The following is an 18,578-nucleotide window of genomic DNA, read 5'->3' on the forward strand; positions in this document are numbered from 1 at the left end:
GAATAAGTTAGGTCATATAGTGAGTAGGCATTGAGTTATATAACAACATTACCCAGTTGCTGGGATGAAGAGGAATGAATAATAATTGACCTTCCACTTCTGAGAACATAAAATCAATGAATGAATTGACTTTCCATTTCTGGAAACGTAAAATCAAACTGTTATCCTTTGAACCTCTTCAGATTTAATTGAAGTTTATGTTACCAAAAGCTAGAGATAATTTTAGATGTTCTATTAAAGAAAAGTCAAGATAAGGCACACTGAATAATTTTATTGAGTAGATTTAAGATAAGTTACTTTCAGAGACTACAGCTTCATTATAATTAAATAATCTTTCCCTCCTATAAGATTTCACTCTAGATTAGCTGAATTCAGTATTTTCTGTTGCATGAAAGCAAACACAATCAAACCTAAGAAAAAAAATGATTAACTTTCATGGTTTGAACATTTCTTCTACATAACATATAATGTCAATGATGAATTCTCTATAATTTACGTATTACTTTTGTGACGTTGAATTACCTTTATTAACAGTGGAACTGGATGCTAATAGTTATTATTAAACTTGTGTTATTGAGATTTTTTTTGTTTGCTTATTGTTGTTACTTTGTTACCATAAGGTGGTCTAGAAGTGTAATAAGTAATAAACGCATTGAAAATTATTTGATTTCATCAGAAAGGGGAAAAACTGGCCAAGGAAGCCCTGGTTAACTTGGGGAGTTAATCAAAGATTATTAAAAGGAGTACAAATGCCCAGATGAATTCTTCATATCTCTCTTCATTGTAGAAAATCTAGGAGAGGAAGTAATGCTTGAGCAGACTTTCCCAGAAAGCAGAACTAAAGAACTGAAACAACTATCCTGATTAGATTAGCTTAGTAGATATGACTGAAGAATTGGCTAGCTTGAAAATCATACTAAATCAGAGATTGCTTAATAAATTACCATGTCTGTATTCGCAGAGAACATCAAGTCCTAAATTGGAATGGCTGAGTTCAGATGCTGCACTGTGTCAGAAACAAAGAAGTCACATTGTAGCTCAGATGGTATCCATTAAGAGTTAGGAATCCAAATGTGAATTTGCTTAACTTCTGACCAAAAAGAGAGCATACTGTCTTCTCTTTGTCCTAGGGTTACATTCCTTGGAAAGCTTATATAAAGCAAGATCAATTGAAAATGAAGAGTTGTGGATCATGGATTCTAATGTTGTAACCTATGTGCATTGACTGATATGTTTCTAAGTTTTAGAGCCTTTTTCTTAAACACTACATTTTTCAAACATGTTTTCTTCGTTGCCATATACTCTTCATATAGTGAAAGCATTTTTGTCATCTTTTCTGCAGCTGTATTTCTAATGTGCATCAGGGGTGAAATCCAGCAGGTTCTGACAGGTTCTGGAGAACTGTTAGCGGAAATTTTGAGCAGAAATTTTGAGTAGTTCAGAGAACCGGCAAATACCACCTCTGGCTGGCCCCAGATTGGGGTGGGAATGGAGATTTTGCAATATCCTTTCCCCAGGAGTGGGGAGGGAATGGGGATTTTGCAGTATCCTTCCACTGCCACGCCCACCAGGCCACGCCCACCAAGCCACACCATACCATACCCACAAAGCCACGCCCACAGAACAGGTAGTAAAAAAATTTGGATTTCACCACTGATGTGCATGATTATTATGACAAAGAGGTAGAATGCATCATGAATTATATTCACATTCTTTATTATTGTTGTCCACATAATGAAGAATTCTAGCTGATTTCCTGAGGTTAAAAGCTTATTCTAAGGCTCAGGATCCTTCACTCGCTTTAGTCCAACTAGGTTTCTAGTGTTACATAAGTCATTTTTCTTTTCATTTTGAGTAAGAGGGTTAGACACAACTTTTGGTGATAAAGTCCCATAGTAAGAGGAGCAGTTATTGCAGATGAAGAACTAGGTGAAAGATATGAGACAACACTAGGACAACTTTATAATAACACTAAGTGATAACCTGGCATTGCCTGGGTATTTATTTATCCAATCCTGTATTAGAAAGGAAGAGCAACTTCACCCTGAGCCCTGATTTCGGCAAAAATTAAATTAGTTAAAAATGTTTTCCCTGTGCCCCGAAGCATCAAGTAAAATGTTACTACCTTGTTGTTTTGCTAGTATTGATAATGGCCATACATTTGTCCTCAAGAATATGTCTGGACCAAACATAATTTCAAATGTAGGATTTTTCCCACTTACCAGAGAGAGCCCCCTTGTGGAGTATTGTGAAGCCGCTACCATGACAACTCCACTATGCTGTACAGTAGAACCCATTTTAAGGCAGTACAGTAGAAGCCATTTTAAGGCACAACAGGCTGTATCTTAACAGAACACACACCCTTAGAGGTCTTAGAGGTGTCTTACCCCCACAGTATTTTTTTCCAGAGAATAAGTATCTGTGTACTAAGTTTGGTTGAAATTGCTTGAGGTGTTCCAGAGTTATGCTGGAACACACACACACACACACACAGAGAGAGAGAGAGAGAGAGAGAGAGAGAGAGAGAGAGGGAGAGGGAGAGGGAGAGGGCGAGCGCCATTTATATATATAAATATAGATTTGAAATATGTGAGTGAGGACAGAAAAGGTTTGGCAGGAAAATATTCAAGTAATTTTGGCAAAAAGAAGTCTTGGCATATTTCTAGATCTTTGGTGCAAATTGATTTCACTGGTGTGAATCACACAATAAAAAGGATTTTTTAAATGTTTAGCAAATTCTTGTGCAAAAAAGTGATTAGTTTTTTTTTTCATGTTAAGCAAATTCTTGTGCAAAAAATGAATGTGAATGGCAAATTCACACAAGCCCAATTCATATAAAAGAAGGGAAATCAGTCTATAGAAAATGGGAAGGGGGTAGTTCACTAAAGAGCTATAGCCCAGCTTTTTTCAGGAAAGTTATTTTAAGTTAAAGGTAGTGAAAAACATTATTAATAATAAAATAGGGTTAGGTTTGTTCAAAAGAAAAGCAAAATAAATCAATAGACAAATACTCAGGAATGAGAGAAAAATGCTAGCTGTGTTATCAAAGAACAGACATAGCTATTCTACTACTGTTTTCTTTGACTTCTCCAACAAAAAAAGTAAATCTTCCACCAAGAAATTGCAAAATGGAGGATGTTGGGGAAAGATTGAATTTTGCAACTGATAAAAACATGATCAGCGATTTTAAAAAATTATTTTAAATGTATGTAAATTATAGTGTTGTAAAAATTGCACTCTACTACATTCTAATCTTACTACGGATTAACTGATGATCTGGTAGACTATTAGATTTTATTTTTGAAAATCCTAGAGGACCTGTGATCAGTCACAAGTGCCAGCTAACTGTAGGAATGATCTCTATTTTCAAGTATCACAGAAAGTAAACTTTAATAACCTATAGATAAATTAGTCAGACAGTGATACCCTGATGATTCTAGATCAGATAATTAAAGGCTTATTCTTTAAGCACCTTGAAAACAATGTTGTAATTAGATCAGCATGGAATTGTCAAGAACAAATCTTGCCAGGCAGTTAATTCATTTTTTTGATTGGATAATTTCATTAGTAGATTGTGGGAATACTGATGACATAAAATACCTTGACTTCAATAAACAAGCGACAGTAAACAAATACCCAAGACATGGTGCTGCTTAGCAAGCTAATTAAGTGTGTGCTGGATGACATGACAATTAAGTAGATGTATGGCTAACTCAAAGATCGTATTTAAAATGGTTCATTAATGGTTTCTCATCAAATCGGAGAGAGAGCTATCAAATTAAGTGACACAAGATTCAGTAATCAGTCCTTTGTTCTTCAATATTTTTAATGACTTGGTTGAAGAGGTAGAGGGTAAACTAATCATATCTTCAGGTAATACAAAATTGGGTAGTATATATAATCCCCAATTATAGGAATAAAATATTAAATGGCAGGGATGCTAAAAGACAGAAATGTCCTGATTGGTTGGAATCAAAAGCTGAAAATAAAAGAAGTGAAAGATGGAACTATTTACAACTTGCAAATCAGATATGCAAGTTATGTGTGGAGTATATGTGGCTTGGTAATAGTATCTGTGAAAGTGATCTTGGAACAGTTGATTTTAAGCCAAATATGAGCCAGCAATTTGATTTGGCTGCAAGAAAAATAGAAATACTACCACTTGATCATGCTCTAATTTCTCTCATATCAAGTCTGATGCTCAGAATTGCACTAGATATGTGTTCCGATGTTTCTCAACTTTGGCAACTTCAAGATATGTAGACTTCAACTCCCAGAATTCCCCAGCCAGTGTATCTGTGATTAAATTCAGAACAATGATAGGCTCATATTTTTTTTTTCTTGAAGTAAGTACTAGTACACTTAATTGTATTTAACAATTAAGCCATGGTTTCTCAAGCTTGGCCACTTTAAGATGTGTGGATTTCAACTCCCAACATGCTGGCTGGGAATTCTGGAAATTGTGCATAAGAGTTGCCAAGACTGAGAAACACTGAGTTAAACACATCTAGTGCAATTCTGAACATCTGAACATTGGACGTTATATGACAGAGCAGGATCAGAGAAGAAACAAATATAAACAGAGGGTAGAAATTAAATCCTAGGAAGAAAAACCAAAACAGCAGACAAAATAAGCATTTGCAATAAGCATTTGTATAACACTTTCTTCAAGATAATCAAGCAAAGCTGTATATATAGAAGCAAATTTGTCTCCTTTGTAATGTTTAATGAACAGAGAAGGGCCAATTCAGGTTATCCTGTCCAAGTCAGGTTGCCCTATACAAATTGTGATTTGATTAATCCTGAAGACATTGTGTAGCTGGATTTCTACAAAGTAAGAAATTGATCACTTTTCTCATCAAGGTGTTCTGATAGGTTGTGGAAAATATTAAGAACAGTTCACTTATTACACACATTAATGTGAATGAAGCAGTCACTTAAACCATATGAGTCTTGCAAAAGCGACCTTAGCTCTTGCAAGACTTATATGGTTATTTTAAAAACCCTCCTCCCTTCCATTGGTACCCTCAGCAAAGAAAGGTGTAGCCAATATTCATTCTGAATCATTGTTAAAAGAGTATTATTTTGCATATTTGACAATTATCCAAAATTAGGAGACATCTGTCGATATATATTTATTAATTTCAGATTTATAATGTAGTAGTTTGAATTGATCAGTTGATCATCAAAGGAAGGGAGGTTGATAATGTTGAATATTTGTTGAAATACCAAATAAGTGTAGAGCAGCTGTGAATGAAACAAAATTTATGCTTAGATCATTGATAACTAGACTGAAAACAAAGCTCTCAGTAACATAGTAATTTTACACAAATCAAGTGCAACCATCCTTGGTATTTGGGTGGGGCAACCTTTGGTTGTAACCTGGTAAACAACATGGAGTAGATGTTCAGGATGCTTCTTTTAAAACAATTAAAATGCCCGGTATCCTCCATTCCACCTCAATAATGGAATAGTTTAACTTTATTTTAAAACAAGATTTAAAAACTAGAGATAATCTACTTCAACAATTTTGTGAATGTAGCTAGCTAAGCAAATATGCCTAATTTGCTGCAGTCTAACAGAATGAAGTACATTCACTCATGAGGACAAGACTGAAGTTTTAGATCATTAGTCCTTGTCACTGATGGAGAGTTGAGTTTACATAATAGCTGCTGGGAAAGGACATTTCTCAGTATGGAAATACAATATTGTAATACAGTAATATTGAGGAGGGATAAAATTAGGAGGCTGCTTTGGGAACAGTTGCAGTTTCAGAATTTGGGAATAATAAGAAAATTTCTTCCTGTAGATTTTCACAATTAGATTCATGATGAGATAGATCAGGGGTGTCAAACTCACGTTGTCACAGCAGCGTCACGTGCAGAGGTGGGTTCCACTTACCTTTACTACTGGTTTGCAGATCACCCATGATGATGTCGTGGTGGGTGGGCGGAGCCTCCCACAGGTTTTACTACCAGTTCTATAGAACCGGATCAAACCGGGAGCAGCCCACCACTGGTCATATGACATATCGGGATTTTTTTCCCCTTTGCTAAACCAGGTTAAACCAGGCGTGGATGTGGCCAGTGTGTGATGCATCTGGCCCGCAGGCTGGAAGTTTGACAGCACTGAGATAGATGGTTTGTTAAATAGACTTTAAAGAGTTTTAACTAAGCCTGGGAAACAATTTGCATCTCAGAACAGATCTTTCAGCATTGGTGTAATATGTTCTTAATATGTTTGCCATCTCCATTTTGGCTGGTTCAGTCAGCTTAGAGTCAGTTTGGAGTAGTGGTTAAGAAATCTGGAAACCAGGACATTGTAAATTTTAGTTCCAGCTTAGAGGACTAAAAATAAACAGGATGACTTTGAGTGGGTTATTTTTTCAGAAGACTTCCTAGTCTCTAGGAAGCAGGCAATGGCAAACCACTTCTGAAAAACCTTGCCATGAAAACTGCAGGGACTTCAGTGGTAGGTTGTCCCTGGTCTGGTCCGGTTCTATAGAACCGGTAGTAAAGCTGGTGGGATGCTCCGCCCACCCACCACGACTTCATCATGGGTGATGTGCGCATGCGCAGAAGCTTCTAAAGAAAAGTTACCTCCTATGCTTATGCCACTCTCTGTACTATGGTGGAAATGGTGTCACAAAAGACATTTCATTATCTATTGAAATAGAAAATATTGGTTTCCTAATGAAAATACTGGTTTCCTAATGTATGAATAGGTACGAAATGCAACAAATATGTGAGCTTTTGCTTTAATGTAGCAAAAGCTACCAGTAGATTTCTGATGATGTGCAGATTAAGAATAATTCAACAACGGCAATTAAAATTATTCTGATTCCCAACAATTTGATAATAACAGGAACAGCATGCAAGGTAGAACTAAAGATTTCCTACCAAGGCTGGCTTTGAGGTACAATCTCAAACATATTTGGAGGGTAGTAGGTTGGAAAGATGGTAGGGAATCGTTAATTGTACTTCTTCATTTAAAATTTGCATCAATGTCTGCATATCCCAGCTCAGTTAGTACTTTACATGTGTTTCCAATTGGTGGATTTATTTATTCAGTTTTTGTGGCCACCATCTCAGACAAGGGACTGTGAGTGGCCAAGAATAAATTAAAAACAAAAACAAAATGAGTAGACAATTATAAGTTGACAAAGTTCCTCAAACCCCCCCCCCATCATCTAGAATACAAATGTTTCAATAAAAAAAAACTAGTAGGCTCCAATAGACATCCCAACACCACAGCCTATAAGGCAGCCATGTCTTTGGAGACTTGGAGAAGGTCAACAAGATTTGGGCCAATCTGAGCTCTGGGGAAGATGTTCCACGGGGCAGGAACAGTGACAGAAAAGACTATCGTTCTGGGTCCCATCGAGACACACTTTTTAATAGTTGAGACCAAAGCATACCTCTCTTGCCAGATCCTGAGACTGAGTTAGATAAACCAGAGAGAGATCCTGCAAATAAATGGCCCAAAGCCATCTTGGAGTTATTTATTTCATAAATTTGAATTTCGCCCACTTTTGCTTTATGATGAATGAGCAAGTTTATAAATATATGAGCCAAGGTGGCATAGTGGTTAAAGTGCAGTACTGCAGGCTACTTCTGCTGACTGCTGGCTGTCTACAATTTGGCAGTTCAAATGTCACCAGGCTCAAGGTTGACTCAGCCTTCCATCCTTCCGAGGTGGGTAAAATCTGGATCCAAATTGTTGGGGGCAATATGCTGACTCTGTAAACTGCTTAGAAAGGGCTGTAAAGCACTGGAAAGTGGTATATAAGTCTTAAGTGCTATTGCTATATCATCCTGGTACATTCATGGGTTATCTGAGAGTGAGATGGGTGGGTACATACATTTGACAAATAAAATAAATAACTATTTACATAAATAAATAACTATTTACAGTGCTGTGCTTAGGGTTGATTCAAGATTTTTTGCTGCTAGAAGCTGAGAAAGGAATGGTGCCTACATTTTCTCCATACAAATGCAAATATATTATATTCAAAGTATGTAAATGGTTTTAGCAAATGAAGGATAAATTCATACAGATATTTTTTTAATAACTCATTCTATCTCCACTTAAACAATGGGGTTCTTCAGGAAGCACCTATACAGTACAAATATAGCTTCCAAACTTCAGGAATATCTGTAAGGCTACAGTATATTACTATAACTAATAAGGTTAATCCTCTTTTTACTAGTCTGAGAATAAATCTGACTGAATTCATGTTTCAATAGAAATTATTTTAATTAAACATATATAGTGCTTTAGAACAATTGAAGAAAAATAATTGATGGGGAAAGAAATATATATATATATTTCTATATAGATTTCTGTACACATGCACCACTGGTGGGTTGCCCCCGGTTCAAACTGGTTCGCAAGAACTGGTAGTAAAACCAGCGGGAGGCTCCGCCCACTGACCCAGACATCATCAGGAAGCTTCTGTGCATGCGAACAAAGTGAGTGCGTGCGCGGCCCCATTGCAAACCGGTAGTAAAGGTAAGTAGAACCCACCCCTCACACACATAAATATATGTGTATGTGTGTGTGTGTGTGTGTGTGTGTGTGTGTGTGTGTGTATTCCTTTCCCCCCCAGTTATTTTTCTTAAATTGTTCTAAAGCACTATATATGTTTAATTAAAGTAATATATATATATATATATATATATATATATATATATATATATATATATATATATATATATATATATATATATATCAGGGCCAAAGGTCATATAAGTTTGCTTCCAAAAGTTAGTATTTATGCATAAGGATCATTATTTTATAAGATTACATTTGTACAGAATTTATCTTTCACATACTGCACTCCATCGGCACTGCAATCCAGTATGATATTTATTTTAAAAGTTCAAAAAAGTAATTTTACATAGAACTGTTCTAATATTGCCCTGTACATACCATTGATCACATAATTTATGACCACAATAAATTAAGGCAACTAAGTTTGGAATGCAAAAATCCAGATGTCTACTAGATGGCAGCAAAGAGACACAATGAACTCTAATTCTTATGTGCCATCTAAGATATCCAATTTAGTAGCTCCAAATAAATGCACAATGCGCAATTCAGTATAGATTCTTTCAAATCTGATGAATATGTTACGGAAATGCTAATATGTGAAGTTGACTGTTGATTGTTTTGATTAACTACTAATTGCATGGATAATATAGAGACGTAAATAATCTGGGTTATTATTCTCAAAGTAATATGGTAGATTTTGAGATTAACTCGGAACATATCTCTCCTTGGATAATTTTACATTAAATTAGAACCGTACAAGTACACAGACCTATTCAGAAAATGATCAGACTGACAGAATTTATGTTGTTAAGCTATTTTCTTGTCACAGTTGTTAAGTGAATCATTGCAATAATTAAGTTAGTAACATTGTTAAGTGAATCTAATTTCTCCATTGACTTTGCTTGTCAGGTCACAAAAGCTGATTACATGAATCCTGGACACTGCATCCATCTTAAATATGAAGCAATTGCCAATTTTGATCACATGACCAAAGGGATGCTGTGTGAAAAACTGTCATAAGTAATTTTTTTAGTGATGTTGAAATTTTGAATGGTCACTAAATGAACTGTTGTAAATTCAGGACTACTTGTATTTGTGCACAAACTTTGATGTGGGAAGCACTCAAGCCACACTTAAGTCATTAGTTAGAATAACTCATGGACAGATAACTAGTTCAGGTTTTATTGATCCCAAAAAGTCTTCCCTCAGTATGACTATGATGTGTGTTTGTGTTTTATTTTTATAGTTATAATGTACACTGAAGATGGCATTTAATTTTGTTGTACGGGGTGCAGTGACAATAAAGTAAAGTAAAGTAAACTAAACTAATTTGGATCTAATCTTGTAGATTTCCCTTATTACTATATCACCATTTTAAGTACTTTTTACAGCAACTTTTTTTTTTACAATTTAAGTGAATGAACTCGTTTCTTTGGAGATAATTTGACTGAATTTTCTTTTAAACATTATGCAGTGCAACTTGAAGAAGGCTGCACTTTTGTACATATCTAGGATTAAACCCCCTATATACATATATAGACACACAGACACATATCCACCTTAAGAAGGAACTGCTAGTTTCATTATGATTTGCATAGAACCTCCCACAAGACTGTGTCCTTATTGTGGTAGATTTGTGGTGCTATTCAAGAAATGTGATTATCATCTTTCTACATCAGCTAGTTTGGGTTTCTGCAATTTGTGTGTTGTAGAAGCATGGTTTTTATTCCTAATTATTGTTTGCCTTTAATCTCCCAAATCTGGACATTCATTTTACTATTAAGGTACTCAGTCTCTCTGGAAAAGAACTATACATTTTCTACTAAATTCTACCAAAGCCATTGATCAATGTATTAACAGTACCATTTGTAAAAAAAATGTCAGCAATTGCCCCCTCCTCCTCTTTCCTCCTAAAATCAAAAATAATGCATTGTTTTTCATAGTCAACAACATTTTTAGTGTCTACCGTGGTGCATTTGTCCTACTGAAGGAAACAATTTCAATAGTGGCGTGGGAAAAATGTAGGTGAGTTGTACATGTTTATGGTTTAAATTTGGGCCTTGACAGATTCTTTTTGAGCTATTTCCTAGCAACAATTTTCTATTATGGAATTAGAGCAAGAGAAACAATAAGAGTGCATGCGCAAAGGAGCATATTTGAGAACAAGCAAAATGGCCTTTCTGGGCAGGCACATGGGGGAAGTACCGTAACATTTTGGCACAGGAATGAACCACAACTGCTCTGTGAATTAGGTAGTTTCACGTTGTTGGGAATTCATTTTTAACACACAAGAACATAAAACTACCTGATTTACTCCAGTTTATTCATCTCAAGCTTTTTAAAATGTACATAGGTTATTCTTACAAAATCTAAATATAAAGAAAGGGAGTTTGTAATAAGCTGTAAAAATCTTTAGAACTCCTGAGAAGCAAAAGGGAGAGCAACTAGAATTGGTTTATTGTTCCCTGGAAACTGTACAGCAAATCTTGAAGTAATTGAACGTTTACTTCTCTCACCCCGTCCCCTCTGTATTTGCACAAGATGAAGTCACAGGACTTCTATTGAAGTATGTGCAGAAACCCATGGCTCTTGATTAGGATCTCCCAATCCGTGAATTCTCGGGGTGGGGTAGGTTTAAAAAGGGAGTCAGCCTAGCAATTTATAACCTACCAGATTAAGCAGCTGAAACGAGAGACACATTGTACATACAGCACCTTCCCCCAACCCGCTGGTCTCCAGACGTGAGTTGCACTGTAATTCTCAACATCCCATCAGTAGGCTGTGCTGAAATGGGGGTGGGTAACTGTGTCTGGAATTGGATTTCTGTGCATCTGAAGAAGATGGGAGGCTGTTCTGCACAGTGACAGCAAAACTGAACAGGCAATTCTTTGGCTAAAGCTTTTTTTTTAAAGAAAGGGGAAGCAGCACCTGCGCAGGAGAAGGTCCCTCCAGATTGTGCCTTTTAAGATTTTCTACAGGGAATTGGGGGGGGGGGGTGCTGATCCCTATGCCAATCCATCTTTTGCTGTCTGTTCCACGTTTAACTCATGCAACCAACGGAGTATATTGCTGCAAAACGTGTGCGTATTGCAAAATGAATTAAAAGGGCTTGTTGACATCTGGCACCATGCTTTGTCTCTGCCCTTTCCCAGCCCTGGAAGGCTCCTCTCCTCCACAGGAGCAGGTTAAAATATCCCCGTTGGCAAAATCTTGTCCTCTGGAGGCGTGGTGCATTCCTAGGGAATCTCGCCACTCAGAGAGGAAGCGCGCGAAGAATCAGCCGCTTGATTGTGGCTTGATCTTTGACAGGCGATCAGAGACCGGAAGTGCTCCTTTTAAAACAGTCCCCTTCTCCCGGATGGGGTGGCTTTTGTTTAGCGCCGTGCATCCCACGAGATCCTAATCCTGCGGCGCAATTCAGCGGGAGTGTTTCCTGCGCGAGCCTCCCCTCCTTCCACCTCTCTTGGCAAAGATGGCAATCGGTGCTCTGGTCCTACCCGTGCTAACTAGACGGTCCCCATCCGGATTGTTTTGAGCTTGCATTTAATTAGGGACAGGTTGCAAAAATTCACTTTAAGTTGAAAAAAAAAAAAAACTTAGTTTGCAACTTCTTGGGAATATTTGGACTCCGCCCTTCCAACCTCCCCCTCCCACACTCCATGGTTTAAGTGGATTTATTTCAGTTCTTAAGTAACCTTTTCTCTCTCTTCCTACGTCCCTTTCTCCCAATTCTACTGACAGTGTTAAGCCACTGCGTATTTCAAGCAGACTTACTCGTGGCTTAGTCTTTGTTCAGGATTTTTCAGCATTGAAAAGTGAATTCGATAAGATTGAAGTATATAAGACTCAGCTGTTTTTAAGGAGCTCGTTTTTCTATTCCTCCGTCCTGAAGTAGCACAACCTTTTGTAAATTTGTCAATAGAAGATCGACCAGGAAAGAAGATAGATGACAAAACCCACTATTCTTTAAGTAGACTGAGATCTGTGCAGGAGAGATTCCCCAATGGGCTTTATGAGCTTTATTTTGATCTTTTGTCAACTGGAACAGAAATGAACTTTCTCAAAGCTGGAGGGGGGAGGGATAAGGATAGATAAAAAAACCTCAAGCTTTATTTGCTGCTTTTGAAATATGAGTAAGCTTCTTTACATCTTTATTCCATTAAAAACATTTCATTTACAACTGACACAAAAAGGTAATCAGATCAGTATAAATCCAGGATTTGAGGTTGGAGCCAAATTTGCATTAGGAAATTTCACATTAGTCTTGTTTCCTTGGTGAAAACACATTTGTAATTCTTCTGCATTCAATACAATTTGTGTAACAGAAATTCTATCTGTTACACATACTTCTGTTTTCAGCATCCAGAAATATGTGCTGACCTGTAGAACTACAAATGTATTGTCTTCAAATCCACTTCTTTCAAAGCAGTACTTTTTATTTGCTATCTCTTACATACCATCCTAAACCAGCATTTAAACAGTAAGCACATGAGCAAAACTCTTACCTATTCCCATATCTATGATTTCTGAATTCAACTATCCATCCATCCATCCATCCATCCATCCATCCATCCATCCATCCATCAATAGGTAGTTTGCCTTGTCACCCTGGATAATAGTTATTTTCCATTTAAATCTGTATTCTGAAGATAGATTTGTGCTCTTCTATTAACAACTGGTAACTATTTGAAATTTCAGACTATGAGTTGATTTTTTTTTTATTGTAAGCCCACCAAATGAACTTTCAAGCTGGTCAATCACTTACGTGAATACCTAAGATCTTGATAGATAAAGTTAGATTTTTAGTTGTAGGGATTTGCCTCCAACTCTTTTGGCTTTATTTATTAATTATTTGTAATGTCTCCTGTTCATTCTGCTGAGGAAAGCCCTGAACTACTTCTCAAAGTCCTGCCCCTGCAAAGTCAAAAGCATTTTTACTCAGATGGCAGGAAAGTAGTCTACAGCAATGTTTCTTATGGTACTGTTGGCTTGCTCTTTGTCTACGCCACTGCAGTCAATTTTTCCCTTGGAATTAGAAACATTCAGGTTTAACCCAGATAATAAAGCTTTTTGATGTGATTTAAGAAAAATAGTATTCTTCTCTAAACTAGTCTCTACTAGTAGAATTTTGGATGATAAGCAGCTGGAATGGAACATGTTTAATAATAAAAACTTAAGTGTTTTGGAATTACGTTTCATGATAAAAATAAGTTTTTAGAAAATAAGTTAAATAAAAATCATTTGCTGAAAGCAGATTTTTTTTTTAGAGCAGACGTTTTCCTCCATGTAAAATAATATGAATTCATTTCTCATAATAAAATTGTTCTAGATCCAGTATAGGAGTACACTATTCCTTAATTCTACATATTTGTTGGATTTTTTTTACTTAGCATCTTCAAAGGAGACCAGTATGATGTGATTTTACAAACCTTGGCTTACTCTTGCCAAAACCAAAACAAATAACTCTGTTTACACTTCTATCCCATTACGTGGCACCTGGTTTGTATGGAGTTTGAGATTCTAACAAAAAGCAATCATAAAATCCTGGGAGTCTAGTCTGAGATGAACCAGATTTTGGGGCTTCTGTGTCCAAGTCTTGTATAGTTTCTAAGAACTGCAGCAGGGTTTGCACACCACAACTTCCATTCAATGTATGCCCTCTCTACCAATATTTTTTTTTCTAACAAGAATGTCAATTCATATTGCTCTAAGCATTCCAGTTATTCTAATGCACACCTGAACTCAGGACTTTATCCGACCATTGGTTGATGCAAGAATAATCTAAAGTTTGCTTTTAAAAAGAAACAACTGTAAAATATGTAAAGAAAGATGGTTGTCGCCAAACATTAATCTAGAATGAAAATTTTAACTGCATCTTTGTTCTTATTATATTTTTCAATAGCTTTCAATAAGTCTCAGACATTTCTAATAAATAATTCCACTACAAGGGTAGGTGGGGGAAACTTTCTGGTACTCTAGAAGGTAAGGAAGGCACTATTCTCCTTTTCTGTAGTCCGCAAACACGGATATGTTTTTCAGTTAATGAACATGAGTTCTTGAATGTCAAAACACATGAAAGTTGTGATGATCCTATAACTGCTTACCTGGGAGAGTGAATTTTTCAATCTGATTTACTTCTGAGTGTGTATGCATAGGAATGCATTTTTATTTAACAAGAGGGAAACTACTGCTTTATGGCTTCCTAACCTGGTCATTTGTCTATTTTCCAAGAAAGGGATACATTTATGCCCAGCAAAAAGACAAGGATGGGTGCCAGAAACGCTAGTATTTTGGCAGTATTTTCAATTTTAGAGGAAGAGAACAGCGGATACAGGAAAGGAAATGCCGTAGCAAAGAAAAGGATATCACATTTGTAGAGAAAGTTGTTCATATGATGCCTTGCCCTTTATCAAACTTGATTGTATAATCCAGAATTGAACTTGTTGAACTTGTTCTCAAATAACCTTGTTCAGATATAATAGAGCAAAACTATGATCCCTAGTTATGAAAATAAGTTACAAGGAAAAATTGGAATCCTCACTGGAAGTTTTATTTAAAACTTGTTAAGGATTCCTAGGATAGAAGTATGGTTACCCCAAAGCAAATAACATGGAAATCAGTGGGATTTATTTCTAAAACTACATGCTTCATATTGGGGCTGTAAATCTATGAATGTATATTGGCCGCAATTAACAACTCACTCCGGAACAGTCCAATTAGCAAGAGTAGGGCTTGGAGTAAATAGCTTGTAGATTGCAGAGCTGGCATTTGAATAACAACAGCAAGCCCTCACATTTCCCTGTTTGCACAGATTAATTCTAATAAATTAATGCATCCACATCTGACACGGCTCGACCCACAACCCAGTCAAATCAGAGCAGTTTATTTTAAGCAATTTGGAGTAATGCTCAGCTTCTAAATGCCTCTATACCATGATTCTGCATGTAACAGACCTGCTTCCTATGGCCTGCATCCTTAAATAGCCTTAGACAGTAAGTCCTTTAGTTACAACTGGAGCTAAAATATTCCTTCAAACTAAAGAATAGAAGAGTACACCTATACTCATGTCCTCTAAAACTACATTCAGGTAAATAATGAGTTGATACTAGGACAAGACCATACTAAGCAGTAACTTTCTTAAGCCTGTTGCTTTCCATTCAAGAAAAAGTTTAAGTCTTTCTGAACATCTCCAAGTAAGAAAATAAGATCAGTCTTACCTGAAGCTGAGTTCACTTCATAAAAGCCTACAATGCAGTCTCTGCAAACTGAAAAGTTCACACATTCTTGCTGGGGCCTAATGCTTATTTCTTCTTTCTTTGCCCTTTTTCCTACACACATGCCACATAAAAAAATAGTTTGATAAATCCAGTCAGTGGAATTCATCATTTTTCTTTCTATCCCTTGACTCCTGCACTCACAGTTCCTTACGTTTAAAATCTGATTTTTCATTTCATCCCATAACAGATGGTCCTTATGTCTCCAAATATTGCACAGTGTGAATAGAGGATTCAATTTGCTCCTTTGCCTCTTCTCCTCTCCTCCACTGTGTCACAGGGTACTGGAGCAATACTTCAAATATCAGTACGTATATTACCTGCCTCTCCATGCAAGCATCCTTTGATGAGGACATGCTAATGTGGCCAATCACTGCACATCCAGATTTGTTACACCAGTGCCTAGTCTTAAGAAAGTTTTAAATACAGTAATGTCTAGAAATGGGTCCTCTATATGTTAGAAAATTTTTGTAATGTTTTCTTCCTCTTTGCTTCTACCAATTAAGGTTACCAATCTGATAGCATAATCTTAGACACATAGTAAGAAATCTCAGAAATCTCTTTTCTTTAGTGGGGTTTACTCCCAAATAAATATGTGAAGAATTGTGCAGTAAGTGTCTTTTCCTGGGTTCTTAATGGAGATGGATCTCATGTTCATTTGCAGAATGGCCATATACACAAATTCATTCATAAGCAGAAGATAAACACAGGATCGTGGGTTAAGATATTTTTCAGTGGCTTAAAGGGGGAAACTGTTGTACCCATTATTCAAATGAATCAGAACAACAACAAAAAGTACAAAATGTATATTGCATCTCAAATCCTACTTGGAAGAAAGTCTCATCACAAATTTCAGAGGTTACCTCCTGAAATCTATGGAGTTGATTATGTTGCATTCTGCCTTGTAGTACTAATAGATTAATCAGAACTCACCTAAACTTTTTATTGGAATCAATTATAGTTGCAAATACACTTACGGTGTGCTTGTGTGAAGTAGAAATTTATGACTTCTACATAGTTAATCATTAAATTAGACCAAAGATTACAATGATGTTGCAATCAATAATAGTTTAGGTAATATAGTTGCTTCCTTTCTGAAACTGTATCCATTATTCTCCTAGTATTCTTTCTCATTCCATGAGCAGTAAAAGTAATTCTATCTGACTAAATGAAAGCTCCTATTCACCCAATTTTTCTGCAGTTATTATTCACAGCTAAACCAATGTAATTAGTGCTCCTTAATAAAAGGGATTAGCCCTCAACCTTCAGACTCATGGGTTTGTGGATTAAAGTTATTTAACTGTTGAAGGGCTTGGTTTATAAATTTATCTTTCAAATCAGGGGTTTTTGTCCTCTTCTCTTTGTTTTTCAAAGTAGAGTTTTTGTCTTCATCTCTGACTGACCTTGTCTAGATTCAGAAGCTAAGCAGGGTCAAGCCTGGTTGGTACTTGGATGGGAGATTTCTGGAGAATACCAGAGTCATAGGCTAGCCCTGTAAGGGGGTGGGGGGGGGCAGCCTTGAAAGACGGCAGTGGCAATCCACTTCTGAAAGACAAAACTGTGTGGATTGTCCATTAAGTCACCAGGAGTCAAGCTGGGCTCAAAGGCAGTAGTTTCAATGAAGGTGAGCCAATCTTATTCAATCAAAATTCAACATTTGCCTCTCCCTCCTCCTCCCTCCCCAAATTTTCTTAAAAGAGCCTTCTATCTTCTTCTGTGCCCAGATCTCAGGAAAAGATATCAAAGTGCTTTATTAACTGATAAGGAGATAAACCTGGCTTGGAACTTTCCTTTCCAATTTGAGTCCTCTAGCTTCAACTTCTGGGATCTTTTGTTGCATCTGCTCATCTGTTTCCTCTCTCTAGAAGGCACTTTCCCCTTGGCTCTTTTCTCTTCTCTGCACTTGTTTTCTTCTTCAAGAAACTTTTCAAACATTCAGAATCCTGGGTAGTATGAGAAATAGAGAAAGATTGTTTCCAACCTTCTAAAAAAAATTCTTACAAAGATATATTTTAGATAAATATAATACAGCTTTCAACCATCCCAAACCTCCCCTCTTTTCCTAAATTTACTGAACAAAGTTCACTGAACTTTGAAGTCTCATTCACAACCGAAAGGAGACGGTACAAAGATTTGTTTCTGAACTATTTACCCCCCCCTTTTTTTAAAAAAATATGGGGCGGGGTGGGTGGGTTGAATTGTTTTTTGGAGTTCTGTTTCCCGATTGATAATATTATTATTTTGAAAAAAATCAAATGATGTTGTACCTAGGAGTAATTTAATCTGTGAAGGAACAACTGCAATCGTCAAGAATTGACTCGATCCTAAGAGAAGGCTTTTAATTTAGAATCAGAAAACCCGGGAACTAGCAGACCGTCGGCTTCGATGTAAAAACGCCCGGATCTATCGCTTTAAGATTCCAGATCGAGCGCCTTGAAATTCGTCCTCTCCATTAATCCGAGCGTGTCAATGTCGGAGTAAGCGAAGGGATGCGAATCCTTTAGGAGCTGCGCGAATAGGTTGAAATCTTAGGCTATTTTTTCTGGGGAAGAAATCTCTGCCGAGGCGCAAATTTGTCAGAGTCGGTAGCCCTTCCCGGGGGAGAAAGTTCTTCATGGGTCCTTCGTCCCCTTAATCCAATTTGGCCTTTATTTGGCTACTTCGGATTGCAACTGAAGCCCAAATGCACTTCCTTGAAAGTTAGATCCATTATATCCGAAGGGAATTCTTTTGCAATCATCTGGATGGGGT

The 18,578-nt window shown here is 36.7% G+C and overlaps 1 long non-coding RNA gene across 3 annotated transcripts in view; it reads right to left on the reverse strand.

Annotated features, from left to right (window-relative positions):
• The window catches only part of LOC132711824 (uncharacterized), a 30,579-nt gene extending 12,001 nt beyond the window's left edge, over positions 1-18,578 (reverse strand). For 2 of the 3 annotated variants that reach the window (XR_015733786.1, XR_015733785.1), the window contains exons 1-2: positions 18,095-18,578; positions 15,771-17,770 (exon numbers count right to left, since the gene is read on the reverse strand). This is a non-coding gene — a long non-coding RNA (uncharacterized LOC132711824). The remainder of the gene's footprint in view (positions 1-15,770; positions 17,771-18,094) is intronic. The other variant, XR_009622564.2, reaches the window with a different exon arrangement.

The sequence above is a fragment of the Pantherophis guttatus genome, chromosome 4 (assembly GCF_059756535.1).
Source record: "Pantherophis guttatus breed Tessera chromosome 4, ASM5975653v1, whole genome shotgun sequence".
Classification (NCBI taxonomy): Eukaryota; Metazoa; Chordata; class Lepidosauria; order Squamata; family Colubridae; genus Pantherophis; species Pantherophis guttatus.